Here is a 15,431-nt window from a genome sequence, read left to right as displayed (position 1 = left end):
CTACTGTTGATATGGTCATGGTTGTCTCCTTGGAGAGAATTGTCGTGGCGAAATTGGCCATAGTCTTTGTCTCTTTTTCTTTCCATTTGTAGCTTTATTTTGGAGGATTTTGTAGGTTTATTGCTACTTCCATGGTTGTCATTGTTGTGCTGCTGATTGGCACCCACATTGATCGGTTTTTCGGTTTCATAGGTAGTGTATGTCTGCATGCTGATGCTGCTTGTACTGAAGGGAGTTCCTGTTGCTTTAGTTTTGGGATCCAGATGCGAGTCGCATTGAAGTTGTACTAAGCATTCTCTTTGGGATCCATATCTTTTTTATTCCCTTGTTTGTTTGTTAAATTGTGTGATTCTGTTGACTTCTTCTGTTGTATTGCATGTATAGCATGTCACCTCTATCCTTCCACACCCATACTTGTTTTTCGTGTGTTGCTAACCTTGATCTTTTCACTGTGGTCTGTGTTGTTGTATGTTGGTATTGAACATGGTTGGCAGTTCCCTGTTTGTTCGCCATGGGTATCATGTTGTTCTTTAGTAGCACCCATCCTTTTGGTTCTTTATCCAGTGATTGTGTTGCTGCCATCTGGTTCTTCTGGGGTTGCTGAGCAAAGGCTACCACCTGTTGTTCTTGTGCATACTAAATTTTGACTCCATCCGCATTCTAATCACATTATAATCTTTTTGCCAAGGTTGTCCCAACAACAGGGGTGTTGTGTGCTTTCATCTTTAACCACGTAAAACTTGTGTGGGTAAATATATTGATGTATTTGTACATGCAATATAGTACAGCCCAATGTATTCAGCGAATGTGATGTACTACTTTCCAGCACTTGTGGAGAAGGATGTAGTTGATCTTTATGCTTGAGCTGTTTGTATAATTTGTAAGAGATTAAATTTGGTTCAGCTCCAGAATCCAGCAATGCCGTCGATTCAACTTGATTGCAATTATTGGTTCCACTGTGTCTTCACCAAAATTCATTAATCGAATAGCATTTATTCGTAACGGTGATCCACTTTGTTGTTTTGTCGTAGAAGCCTTCTTTTTGCAATGTGTTCTTTTGTTTCTGCTTGGGCCTCTTCTCGTACCCTCTATTTCTTCTTCATCCGTTGTTTTTCTTGATGGATTTGTTGAAGCATATCCTGTGTTAGTGGTAAATGATATTTTTTTAATCGACACCCACTAATCCAATTTGGCATTTCTTCCCCTGCTAATGTAGCAAGTTTGACAGCTCCACTCTGTGATAAGTCACTAATCACAAAGGGTCCCATCCCTCGCTTTTTACGTTTCTTGGTATGTTGCTTCAAGGTATAAACAAGTACATAATCACCTGTTTTGAACTCTTTCGTGCGCACATGCTTGTCAAAAAACTCTATTTGTCTTCTCTTTTTAGCATAGATCGAATCTACAGCTCTCAATCGAAGTTCATCTAGCTTTTCAAGATCATCTATTCTTGAAGAGAGTTTATGTCATGTCCATTCTAAGCGTTTCGCTACTCGTAGAGTCGGAACTAAAAGCTCTATGGGTAATATAGCGTTTAGACCAAACACCATGTTGTACGGTGTTGTTCCTATTGATGTTTTGTAAGCTACCCTGTATGCCCATAGTGTTGAGTGTAACTGTTGATCCCAGTCTGTCCTTGACTCTGTTACAATTTTAGTTAGAACAATACATAGTGTTTTATTTGTGGCTTCAGGTGTGGCTTCAGGTTGTCCATTTGCCTGTGGATGATATGGAGCAGATTTTCTATGTATGACCATGAATTCCTCTAGTAGATATTCAATGACTTCATTAAGAAAATGTGTTCCTCGATCACTGACAATTTCTATTGGTAATCCGTATCGTACAAAGACATTCTCATACAAAAATTGTGGAGTGGTTCTTGTGTGTGCTTTTTGTGTTTCCTTGGCTTCCGTGCATTTTGTGAGATAGTCCGTAGTAGCCACAATGATATATTGGGTATGGGTGCGATATGCAGGGGGTGAAATAGGCCCCACAAAATCAATGCCCCATTTTGCAAATGCCCTTGCTCCCATCATTGGCCATAGTGGCATCTTATCTCTCTTTATCGACACCTTGGTGCACTGACATGCATCACAACGCTTTACAAACTCCTCAACATCCATATGCAATGTAGGCCACCATATTCCTACCGTTAAGACAATTTTTGCCGTCTTATCACCTGAAAAATAGCCTCCACTTATTCCTCCATGTGCGTGTTCTAGAATCAGCAAGTATTCACTTTCACTTGCACAGATTCTAAGTTTATTGTCCTTCCTCGCTTATAGAGCTGATTCCCAATTAAAGTAAAGTCGCGAGCCTCCAGCTCTAAAGCCCTTTTCTGCACTTATGTTATGTTTTCAGGAAATGTCCTTTTTGTTAAGAAATCAATGATATATTGACTCCATGTAGGTGCAATGTTTACCTGAAACAATGTCACGTGATCCACCGGTGGTTTGACACTACAAATAGTACAATTGTTAATATAAGCATGTGTGTCAGCATACATAGTTGGCCAATAAACCCCTAATTGTTTGAGTCGTTGGTGTGTTTTCATTGTTGAACAATGAAATGCACAATCCTAAACATGTGCTTCTTCAAGATAACACTCGAATTCCTCTTGATTTATACATAATCGTAAAATTTGGTCCGAGCCTAGATGATACACTCGTCCTGCAATCAACTGGAAGTTTTTTGTTTGTTGAATTGTTTGTTGTTTGGATCTGTCTTCCTTGTTATCAAATCTACCTCCAAAGAAAAGGATGCTAACAATTTCTTAAACCATTTGGGTATCATTTTGATATTGAAAAGATAAGCATCAGGTATGTCATCATCTACTCCTTCAGGAGCTTCCCCGTTTTGCAGCCTTGAAAGATGATCCACCCATAGATGAGTTTTACCCTTTTTGACCACCACTGTGAAATCAAACTCTAGCAATATAATAAACCAGCATACATCTCTCAGTATTGCATGGTTTATTTACTAGATACAAAAGATCTTGATGATCTGTGAAGAATACAAATTTGTTTGCGAGCAAATAATGCCGAAACTTCTTTATAGCATAAATCATTCCTAAACCCTCTCTTTCAGTGCTTGTGTAGTTCTTTTCTGCACTATTTAGCTATCGGCTTGCATAACAAACTGGGAAATCCATTATTCAGTCTCCACGTTGAGCCAGAATACTCCCAATTGCATATGCAGATGCATCAATGTGAACATGGAATATCTTTTTCCAATCTGGTGCTTTATGTACAGGTGTTGATACAAGGTTTTCCTTAAGCTTTTGGAATGAAGTTTCACACTCCTCAGTCCAGTCCAAATTGACTAATAAGCGATACAGAGGTTGTGCAATGACTGCCTACATATATATGAATCTTCGATAATATCTGCAATGTCCCATGAAGGATTGTACTTGTCTGGCATTAGTAGGCTTGGGCAAGTCTACTATGACTCTGATTTTGTCTAGGTCAGCGGCGGTTATGCCATTTCTTGAGACAATATGTCCTAAGATGCGGCCTTACCTAACCATAAAAATGCACTTTTCCGGGTTAAGATAGATTCGATATGTTCTGCATTTCTCAAATAACTTTTGTAAATGGTCAATATGTTCTTCTCGTAGAAGAGAGTGGACACAAAGATCATCCATATATATTTCTAAGAATATTCTCAGGTATTCTTTGAACGCATGAGTCATTAACCTTTGGAAGGTAGCTGGGGCATTGGTCAAGCCAAAAGACATAACTCTATACACATATATTCTCCATTCTGTGGAAAACGTTGTTTTGTGTTGATCCTCTACTGCAATTGCTAGTTGGTTATACCCTAAAAACCCGTCTAGAAAGGAATAAGCTTGTTTCCCAGCCACCCTCTCAAGTACATGTTCTGTGATCGGCAAGGGATAATTATCCCTTATGGTGGCTGCATTTACTTTTTTGAGGTTCACACACACACGTAACTTTTCATTCTTTTTGGGGACAACTACAATGGGTGACACCCAATTTGTATACTCAATTTCATAGATGAATTCATCATCCATCATCTTGTCAATATCCTCTTTGATTCGTTTAGCAAATGTGTCATTATATGTGTAAGGATGCTGTTTGCTAGGTTTGGCATCTGATTTCAATGGAATTGTGTGTTCTCACATCGATGCATCAACTCCCATGAGGTCTTTGTAGGACCATGCAAACACATCTTTATACTTCTTGAGAAGTTGTGTTAGCAGTTCTTCTTCTTCAGGCTCTAAATCTGTTGCTATATAGACCGGCTGAGGCTTTTCACCTGGTGTAGCGAGGTCTATCCGTTTTGCATTCTTCGGCCCATCGTAAGATTCTTGTTTTATTCTTTCCCTAATTGGGGGTGTCATTATGATTTTTCTGTCTTGGATCGTGAATTTTCGATAGTGGGATGGTACATTCATGTTTCTTTTTTCTGACTCCTCCTTATCATCACCTTCTCCCTCAGTAGTCCATACCTCTCGTAATGATCGTTTTAGTTGTTGGTATTTCTTTTTACGCTCCATTTTGGTCCACTCTGGGTCTTTTGTTTTTTCCTCTTTTGATTCTTGAGATTTTTTTGATTTTGTTTCTGTTTTAGTCTTTCATGCTTGTTTTATTTCCGCTTGCGTTCCTTCCCTTTGAACTTTTGAGAATCTTCTTGATATTTGGTCTTTCACACAATCCTCTGCTTTGACAAGCATCAGATAGTGAGTTTTATCTTTTATCCTGGGCATCAGGTTCTCTCTCATTTTGTTTGCTGCTCTTTTTTTTTTCTATAGTTCCTGGCATCTGGGGTGTTGATTGGAAAAATCATAAAACTTGATATCGTTGTTGTCTCCCCACGCTCGCTTGAGCTGTCTGAACACCCTGTATCTGCATCGTTATTTACCTCCAGATGCTCAGAGGAGTTATAAAACTCTTCTTGTTCTGGTGGTTCTACAATGTCATCTCCTGCTGGTATAAGGCTTACCATGTAATAGGGTAGCACATCATAGCCATCCTTATCGCAAAATTTTGTCGTTGGGCTATCTGTAATGGTACAGACATCCAATGTTAGTAGTATGTGTTCCCATTCCAGAGGTTCTAAGGCATCTTCGAGAAAAGGTTCCGGAGTATAATCCTTGTGCTCAATAACTCCTTCTAAGATGCATTCCTCTCTTTTTAAGCTCCCACAATGTGAAGCTCCGCATATCCATAGCTCTTTTTTTTGCCCTAACCATGCTGGGAGTTTGGACCCTGCCAATGTAGCTCGATCAAACTCTTCCACTGGTATCTAGTTCACATCTTTGTAACTATGGTATTTTAGGTGTATTTTGGTTGTAGTCTCGCCATGTCTAAGGTATATGTGGTGGTAACCCCAATCCTGGACCATCTTTAATTGTCTCATGAATGGTCTTCCCAAGATGCTCTCGTAATTGTTCTTTTTTTCGAAATCGACTATTGCAAATGTATGCTCATACTCGATTCCGCACGAGGTAACAATTAATTTTTCTAAAAGTCCTAGAGGCTTTTCCATGAAGCCATCTGCCAATTGCAATTTCATTCTGGTAGCTCTCAAAGCCGGTTTTCCCCAATATTTCTAGATTTTCTTGGTAGCGATAGCAACTCCTGCTCCATTGTCAAGAATAGCTTTGGAGACTACTCCTTGGAATTCTACTGATAGTGTAGTATTTCCATCTTCTCCCTCGCAGTATTCTCCAACCTTGTTTAAAGGTACTGGCCTAAATTTAGTTTAGGCTTGTCCAATTCTCTAATCCCTTCTTGAAGCTTCGAGGTGGGGTCTTTTACTCCAAATGTTTCTAAACATTTGCCTACGGTGGCCCACATGTTTGGCCTTAGCATAAGGAGTTCGGCTAATGTGATTGTGCATGCTATAGGGGTGGATAATAACTCAATCAATCCTTGTGAATCCATCACTCTGTTGTAAGAAAAACTTTGAGATGGGATTTCTCTCACCTCAGACTTGGCTTCATACTCCCCTAGGTAAGAGGGTAGAGTTTTTAGCGAGTCTCGTTGGCTGTGCCCCGAACTAATTGATCCCTAGTCTCCCCCTTGTGCATGCATATCAAAGTTCATTTTTGATCTTGCCTCAAATTCTTCAATGGGAGGTAAGATCTCATTTTTCTCTTTTCTGGTGCTATTCATTTGGTAGCTCACCCTGTTAGCTTCGTTGGCATCACGGATTTGCTTCCACAGGTCATCTAGACCATTACAATCCTTACCCATTTCTACCAATGTTTTAGGCTGAAAACCATCAATTGTCTCATCTGTTGTATTTGGCACTATGATCGGTTCTCTCCTAGACTCAAAGACAGTCGTGAGTCTCTCCTTCATGTCTACTTGTTTCTCTAAAGTTGGTTTGATAGGGGTTGGAGCTGGTACTTCATGCCAATTTGCAGGTTTACCAAGCAGGTTTTCTATCAAATATTGGGTTGTTTCAATCATCTTTCGACACATTTCCAACCTCTCTTTTTCTATTTTTGCATATGGATAAGTCATCCATCTTTGCTCTTGGGTTTGGTTGTTTTTGAGTCTGGCTTTATATGCTTTTAAAAGTGCGTCTAACTGCTCATTTATCTTTTCTGCCAACACTGATCCTCTTGATCCCGCACTTTTGGATTTTGCTATGTCCTTGGGCCCTATGGTTGCCGGAGTGTGTGATCTTAGACTAGTTATATCCTCTAACGCGTCTTACATGGGAGAGTATGAGACCAAGTCAGATGTGGTTGCAGTCCCATCACAGAGACTGTCTCCTAACAAGGCCATCGATTCAAAGGGGGTAGTAGATATTCTATCTACCCCAGTCACCTGTACAATAATGCTAGCCGAGTTTCTCAGAATAAGACCAAACATGTGGGCTAATGTGGGTAAATGTCTAGAGAAATTTGGTATAAAAACCCCAATGACTCTGATTGAGGAAGGCATCAAAGAGCTTGAAATGCCTCAACTAAATACTAGGCTAGTGCCATTAAACAAGGTAGGCGAGTATTACGAGGGAGAAGATAGAAACACCACCCTTCCTGTGGAATTCAATGGTGTACAAACCATGGCAATCCTTGACAGTGGAGCTGGTGTGGCCATTGCAACCAAAGAGGTTTGGAAAAAATGGAAAAAACCTGCCTTAAGATCCACACGAATGACCCTGCAGCTTGCAGATGGACACAAGGAAAATCCCCTAGGACTGCTAGAAAAAGTAATTGTTACTTCTTGTGGCATTGAATATGAACACACTTTTGCTGTTGTCGACTTTGGCAAGAAGAACAACTATGAAATCATTATGGGAAGACCATTCATGCGAAAATTGAAAATGGTCCAAGATTGGGGTTATGACCATATATACCTGAGACACATGGAAACCATAACAAAGGTAAACTTGAGGGACCATAGCTACAGGGATGTGACGAGAACACCGGTTGAGGAGTTTGATTCCGCCACAGTTGCAGGATCAGAACTGCCAGCTTGGTTAGGTAAGCCTAAAGAACTGTGGATGTGTGGAGCTTCACAATGTGGTAGCTTGAAATGTGAGGAATGTATCCCAGAATGGGTTATAGAGGATATGGACTATATCCCAGAACCATTTCTTGAAGAAGAGTTAGAGACTTTTGGATGGGAACACATCTTGGCTACTCTGGACGTGTGCGCCGTGGAGGATGCTCCCACAACAAAGTTTTGTGATGAAAATGGCTATGATGTCGTTCCTTATTTTGCAATGAGTGTAATCCAGGAAAATGAAGAGAACCAGAAATCAACAAGCTCTCAAAATAAGGATCAAACAAAGAAATGTGGAGAATCAAAAGATGAAGAAGACGACGAGTTCTATGACTCTGTAGAACACTTCGAGCTTCAAGAAGATCAACGGCCCAGGAATCAATGTCATCGCTACACGAATAAAGTGCATCAAAAGTAGATTCCAAAAACCTCGATGAAGAAACAACCACCACACGCATCCTCATACATGGATCCTAATAAGGATGCAAAGACTCAACTAGGAGGAGTACGACCAAACCAACGAGCTAACAATGCTCTAATCAATGGGCTAGAAAAGTCCTCCAAGAAACTACCACCCACGAGCAAACAGACACTAACTTTTCACTACCAGCCAAAAAATCAAGGGAAAGTACAAGAAGTCAACCTTGCTGAGGAAAGTAGCGATAGTGATGAATCTTACGACATCCCCTATCATCAACTCAGGCCATCACTATCACCAACCCCTTCAGCAACAACCATGACAGGTCAAAAGAACAGGACAACAAGTCAAAGCCAAAAAGCTCGACAAATCTGGATACCAAAAACCCAGATCGGCCAAAAACAGATATGGATCAAGAAGACAAAGATCTCTAATGACAAATCACAAGATCCAACACCAAAACAAAAACAAGGAAAGCGTGCACGAACGGGTAAGAATATCACAAAGTCGCAAGCTTTCACAACTCAGGTTTGGGTTCCAAAGAAGTTTATTCAAGCACAAAAAAGTCACGAATTCATTTGGATTCCAAAACAACCACATTATCAACTTTCAAAGCCTGAATCCCGTCACCAACCAAGCGTACAAGGGCTGAAGCAAAGACCACTGTCGACTCACACAACAAAAAGGTGGATCCCAAAGAAGTCTCTTCAAACACGAACAAAGCATGGGCAAGTATGGGTTCCCAAACGAGAGCCAGCAACAAAACAGCCAATAATCGCAAAGAAATGGATCCCAAAAAAGAACAAAAAAGCTGTTGTCAGTGCATCGCCACTTGAATTCTTACAATTCTTCCTATGATTACAGTACAGCTAGAAGAGAGCAAGTCGCTTCAATCAAGCAACGATATAGGAGCTTCAGAGACCATTACATTGCTTAGAATAGGAAGCCTCGCCAACAAATGCCAATAAGCAAATTGCTTATACCACGAAATACCGAAAGGGGCGCCACTCTTTGGGGCCAATATCTCTAGGCACGGAACTCCGCTGGCGGGCCAATGTCGAATCAATTATGAACTATGAACTGTTTTGACGTATTTATTTGTGATGTTGCGGTAGATTCTTAACTTGGAGTGTCCAAGTCTATTACAGTGGTATCAGAGCACGGCTGATTTCTCTTCTACGGGAAATCCGATCCCAATTTATTTTTTCGTGGCACCTATGGCTTCAGGCAAAGATCAGTGGACTTCCTCTGCATTTGGAGATGCGGGAAGGGATCACAACGAAGCTTCAGGCAAGGAGTATGGCCCGCCTTGGCCTACTCAGGCGGAGCGTCGAGAGATGGAGCGTCAACGATTGATTGGAGACACAACAAAGATGATGCTCAATTTTGCGAAGGACCCAAAATACCGAAGAACTTGTCACAAAGCAGTGTCAACATGCAACTGACAAGTCATACAAGTCAGAGTCGAGTAGCTACGCCACAAAATGAGTAAGGTGTTAGTCCCAAAGCTTCAAGTAATATTCTTTGTGGTCTAAGCGTCTTAGCTATTCTAGGTACTGCTCAAGCTAGAAGAGTTGAGCATATTTACGTTGTGTCGCTCATGCTGGTATAAGTGAGCAAAAGAGTCGAAGTCTAAGTAATTAAGACTGGTGAAGTGAACGAGAAGGTCCAAAAGACACTCACATACTGAGCACACTCAGATACAAGTGGAGAAAATTTTACATCGAAAACCCTTCTTGGAAAGGTGGAAGCTATTGAGACATCTTTTGATGTCACATGTGCTACACTTATTCCTCGAACGCCCATCATCTCCTTCTTTCACATTGCATGCTTTTGTTGACAAATTTCTCATATGCATATAGAGTGTCCCTTAAGTGGCACTTGCATTAGGCACTCTTTCCGTGTTTCACCCAAGCACTCACCTTTCATGAACATGTACTTCACGTTCAACTACTCGACTCCAATAAGAGCGTATACCAAAGGCATTTTTTTTCCCACCGGGTTTTTTCCCTTCGGTCATCCAGGTTTTAGACCCTAATCTAAAGACACCTATCACCATCCTCTTGTACATATTCCTTCTACATCAACAATAAGGAAATGCTACTCAAATCAATTGACAAATGAATTGGAGCACCAATTTTAGATCATAGCATACTTCTCCTCAATGGCGAGTCGAAGAATGGCCTACACTGACAAAGCTGCAGACAACACTAACAACATGATTGCACAAGAACAAAGAAGTCCCCAATGAAGAAGAGCAGACTTAAAAGTAATCAGAGGATCTCAAAAGATGAATGGTTATGATGATAGATATCCGCTCTAATGGATCATAGTTCTTGTCGTGGTTCGACAAAGATACAAGCAATGCAACAGATGAAGCCAAAACAACAGCAAAGTGTTGACCGCTGGGTCAACTACACAGCATAACTCCTTACAAAGTTTTCATTGGCTCACAAGATCAGAAAGCCAATCACTCAATTCTACAGATTGTAGAAGTTGTTTCTGAGAATCACAAATACTCCGAATTGACATATTTACTGGAGCAAGTGATGGATGGAGCTTTCTCTCTCCATGATGATAAGAGTCAAGTTAAACGACATTGGGTTATTTTTTAATTTAGATCTGGCAGTAGACATATAATGACAGAAATAGATGCTACAGCTCGGAGCGTGGATGTGAAAGACATAAAGTTTGTCATCAATTATGAGTTTCCTGAATCATGAGAAGACTATGTACATCGGATTGCTATAGCCTATACTTTCTTTCCAACAACAAAACGACAGCAAAGACCATATCGCCATCAACAATCAGGTCATGTCGGGGACGACATGCACGTGGAAGGGGGGAATGTTGACCGCTGGGTCAACAACACAACATAACTCAAGTTTTGTACCAAAGTCTTATCTTTTGCGAGTTATGAAATGCTCCGGATTATGGCTATAAACGTCATTTGTAATGAGTAGTTATTCTAGTTTTGGAAGCCGGGGTGCAATGGCACTTCCAGATTGTAAATACAAAGCCATTTGACCCTTTCAACCCCATTTTTGGTTAAACCTAAGGTAGCCTTAGTATATAAGGTACCTAGGTCATTTTGTAAAAAAGACTTTATCATAATCAAACTTTAGCGCTGCCGTCTACTGTGTGTGAGAGAGAAAGAGAGTGAGCGTGAGTTTCATCCTCTCGCTACGCCCGGCTTGCTCAACGCATTGGAGATCCGACTGCACCATTGCTGTAGGCTCGAGGAGAGCTACACGACAACTCCAAGCATTCCACGCGAGACGAAGCGCACACGCCGACGCATCTAGGAGCTATTTGTGGCCGTAAGTGTATCAAACAATGTCTATTTTCTGCGTGCTAGTAGTCTATAGAATCGTGGCGACATAAGCTACGCATAGGAATTCATAAATTTCATTTTTGAGCACTTTCAGAATTCTGCTCTGTCATCCTACGCGTTTTCCGCAGACGGGTTTAGAGTGAGGGTTTTGAGTATAGAAGCTTAGGGACAGGTGTATCCTTGTGAGGGGATGGTGTTCCTTAAGTTTCGTACGAATCTTGCATGATTAGGTGAGTTACCTTTCGTATGGTGTATGTGGCTAGGTGGTGTAGTTGAGAGCAGTGAGGTTCTTGATTGTGGTTTAGTTGGCCTTCCAGAGTGTTGTATGTGTAGGATGGTCTCAGCTTGACAAGCTAAAGAGATTTCCTCCGTGTGCCTATCGTGTCATCTGTGTCCTCGATTGACATTATGTCGATCTAGGTAGTGTTTTCATGCACTTCATGGGTGTGTGAGTAGCTTCCCGTCCAACAAGCTTGATACAACTATGGACAAAGATAACTATCAAATTCGGTTGCATACATACAAGGCATTGATTCAAAATAAGAGAAGAAGATGGGAAGTAAAGCAAAAACTTTTTTAAGTCCAAGAAAAGGCACAAGCATGTGGAAGATTTTGGAGGAACTTGAGGGGTAAGTGGGTTGATAATTTTGGTAACTTGTCTTGTCGATATGTACGCACATTGTAGGCAATTATATGAGTAAGAAAATGCTAACAAAATACCATTATATGGTTCACTCCACTGTATGCCCTCTTTTTTTACTATTGAGGATGTATGCGGTGGGCTTGAGAAGTTGGCCACTCGCAAAGCGGGAGATCTTCAAGGTATCAAGCTGGAGATGATCAAATGGACAAGAGATTTTACCCATGAGTGGATGTGTGATATGTTCAACCTTGCTCTTCATCATGGTATGTCTTATGATTGGAGTACTATTGGGTTAAGCCTTTGCATACATGAGGGGATGTAAAGAATGTAAACAACTATCGTACTATAATGATTGGGTCCCTTATGAAAAAGTTGTTTGGTGGAGATGAAATTGAGTGATTGGGCTGAAGAGAATAACAAGCGTGCAAAAGGAAAAACAGGTTTTTGTTGATTCCATAGCACCATTGATCATCTTGTCACTCTTTGTGTTCTCATAGAGGAAAGTCAGTTGAAAGGCAAGAGATTGTACTGTTGTTTTGTGGACTTTAAGAAAACCTTTGATATGATTCCACATAACAATTTGTGGAGAAGGAAGGAAGAAGTCCAAGTACCAAGTGAGCTTATGCTTGCGGTTTCTCAAATCTATGAAGGTGATTTGTCAATTGCACATGGGAAGAATAATTTCAAAAAAATTTGTAAGCACTTTTCGGGCTAAACAAGGATGTCCGTTGTCACCAATTCTCTTTGGTCTATGCATTGATTAATTGGAACAAATGGTACTTGACTCTATGCAAGAAGAAGGCATTGAAGAGCTCACTGTTTGCAATGCAATTAGCATGCTTTTGTTGTATGCGGATAATGTAATTCTTCTAGTACACACTTTAATAGATGCACAAAAGCTTATGGTTGTCCTTGAGAACTTTTGCGTGCATAGTGAGCTGATTGTGAAAGAAAACAAAACAAATGTTATGCTTATGAAAACCAACCATAAGGAGAATCCATGAATTATGTAAAACAATGAGGCACTTGAAGTTGTTGAGATCTTTAAGTACCTTGACCTTGAGGTTCCGTCCAATCACAAGTGACATGAATGTGCTATGTGTCACTAGGAATCCGGAAAGTGAGCATATTATGCATTTGAGAACATGTGTAATGCGGGAAACATCAAGTGTTGGGTTCTCAAGAGGTACCTTTTTGATGCATTGGTGACACTGGTTCTTCTTTATGGAGTTGAAATGGGAGGCGGGAGCATCTCAAAGTCTACATGGAAAGAGTTTGAGAGTGTCCAAAAGTGTTTTCTCACAAACTTTCTCCAAGTAAAGACACAAACACCATACATGATTCTACTTCTTGAGTCTAGATCTCTTCCAATTGAGGTTATGGGCATGGAAAGGGTTGTGGAGTACATGATAAAGATGTATCAAAACCCCTCAAATAAACTTCCTACAATTGCATGGGAAGCAAGAAAAAACATTCAAAAGATGCATCTCTCTCTCTCTCTCTCTCTCTCTCTCTCTCTCTCTCTCTCTCTCTCTCTCTTTCCCCCCCCCCCCCCCCCCACCCCCCCCACTCCCTTGCTACCTTCCTCCATTCTCTCTCCCCCCCTCCTTTAGTTTTGTCCACATGGTTAAAAAATTAGTGTCATTATGTCTCGTAGCTGACATGAGGTGATGACGTTATTGGGAAACAAGCAAACTGAAACACCTCTATAGCGATGTCACCCAAGAGCGTTGAAAGAGAACTACAAGACACCAAAAACTTTGCAAAATACTTTTGAAACACCACAAGTCCAATAAGAGTAGACCCTTGGGAATTTACTAGCAGTCGCCCACCCAAGAGACTATGTCACATAGGAGCAAAACCCTGTCAAAGCACGGATTTACAACACACGCCGACCAATGCATATGAAGACAAGAGCCTCTCCTTTTAAAATCAAACATCACAAACCAACAAATTCAACATCAATTCCAAAATTCATAGATACATGCCCTCTGAATCTGTCTGCACACAATTTGCTACTAGGCTGCCATAGCCAAACCCTGCAAAGAACTAGTCATAACCTGAAGAACACAACTCCAATTGGGGCACTTTAAAGCTTGGAAAAAATATTGAAAAATGACTGGTGAGAAATCTGAAGATGACCAAAATTGATTCCATACGCCGGCATGATCAAAATTGACGCGAACGGAAAGCTATCCTAGCACGACTACACGTAGAGAAGGCTAGTCGGGGCAAAAAAATGCATCCAAAAGCACCAAGGAGACACAACGAGCTAAAACCTGCACATTTCTGATGTTTTGCTGAATGTTTTTAAGTTTTCACATGAGTTTAAGTTATATACAAATATCCTTCAAAATACTCACTCACGGGCAGTTACAGTAGCCCGATAGCTGTCACTAGACTAGCGACTTGTAGTGCATGTACATGTGCTTGCTAAAGCAATCTAAAAACCCCACAAAAAGAAAGCACTCACACCATTTTGACATCGGGCGTCATGTTCGTATGTACAAATTTACAAAAAACGAGGTTCTCAAAATGCATGCAACATGGTTTGCCAACCCCCCAGACTACTAGAGCATTCATGCTCAGCAGTAGCATAAGTATATTGTCCACGCGGATCAAAGGGCCATACAATATAAGCATAAAATGCATGAAGAAACACCAGCCATATCAATTGTTTCACTCCCAATATGAAACCATAGACCATATGTAGAATCCAAATCCTATTTAGGCATAAAGTACTCTGAACAGATACCACAGAGAGAAAGATTTTCACAACTACAACATCCAAAGAAGCCTTTAACATCTCCTCCAAAAGTTCTTCAACCTTTAACTCAAATATTTTCATATCCTCATGCATATTCATATCATTCTCCCCACTCTTCATGAAGCTTCTATCCAATTCAACTGTATCATGATTGATAGGTAAGACATCTTCTACACATAAATTCCTATCCGCAACATAAGGATCAAGCAAGGAAGCATCAACCATCTCATCATTAGGCATCCATATTATATTTTTATGGCTTTCCACATACTCAAAAACCTCCTCCAAATTCTCCTTCTTGATCAAGGCATGGCTACATACATCATCATAGATGCAAGCAAGAGAGTCCTCATGGAAAATGTCCTCATTAGCAAGGTCCACAACATGCTCAATAGCAACATCATTTAGTGGAAAAGACTCAACAATATCATGCATTTGAGAGATCTCTTCATTCACATCATTTACTTCTATATAAGTATCCTCATTGACTTGCAAATCATTCTCAACTACTTCACATAAAGGAGAGGGATACTCAAAATCCACTTTCGCATCACCCACATGCTCATCTTTCACATTGGATAAATCAACAAGGGAATCTACAACCTGATCTCATCGTGATCATTCTTTAAGACTTCACTAATTGCATCCTTTTCCTTCTCATTAAATTTCACATTGGTAGAAACATCACCTTTGGCATGTAGAGCACCATTACGTGGCATAAACAACAAGGACGGCATAATGAGAGCATTCTTCTTAGCCTCTTTCTCCTTAGTACATGCTTGATT

The sequence above is a fragment of the Adiantum capillus-veneris genome, chromosome 14 (genome assembly GCF_014529385.1).
Source record: "Adiantum capillus-veneris isolate H3 chromosome 14, ASM1452938v2, whole genome shotgun sequence".
Classification (NCBI taxonomy): domain Eukaryota; kingdom Viridiplantae; phylum Streptophyta; class Polypodiopsida; order Polypodiales; family Pteridaceae; genus Adiantum; species Adiantum capillus-veneris.
This window is presented reverse-complemented; position numbering follows the sequence as displayed.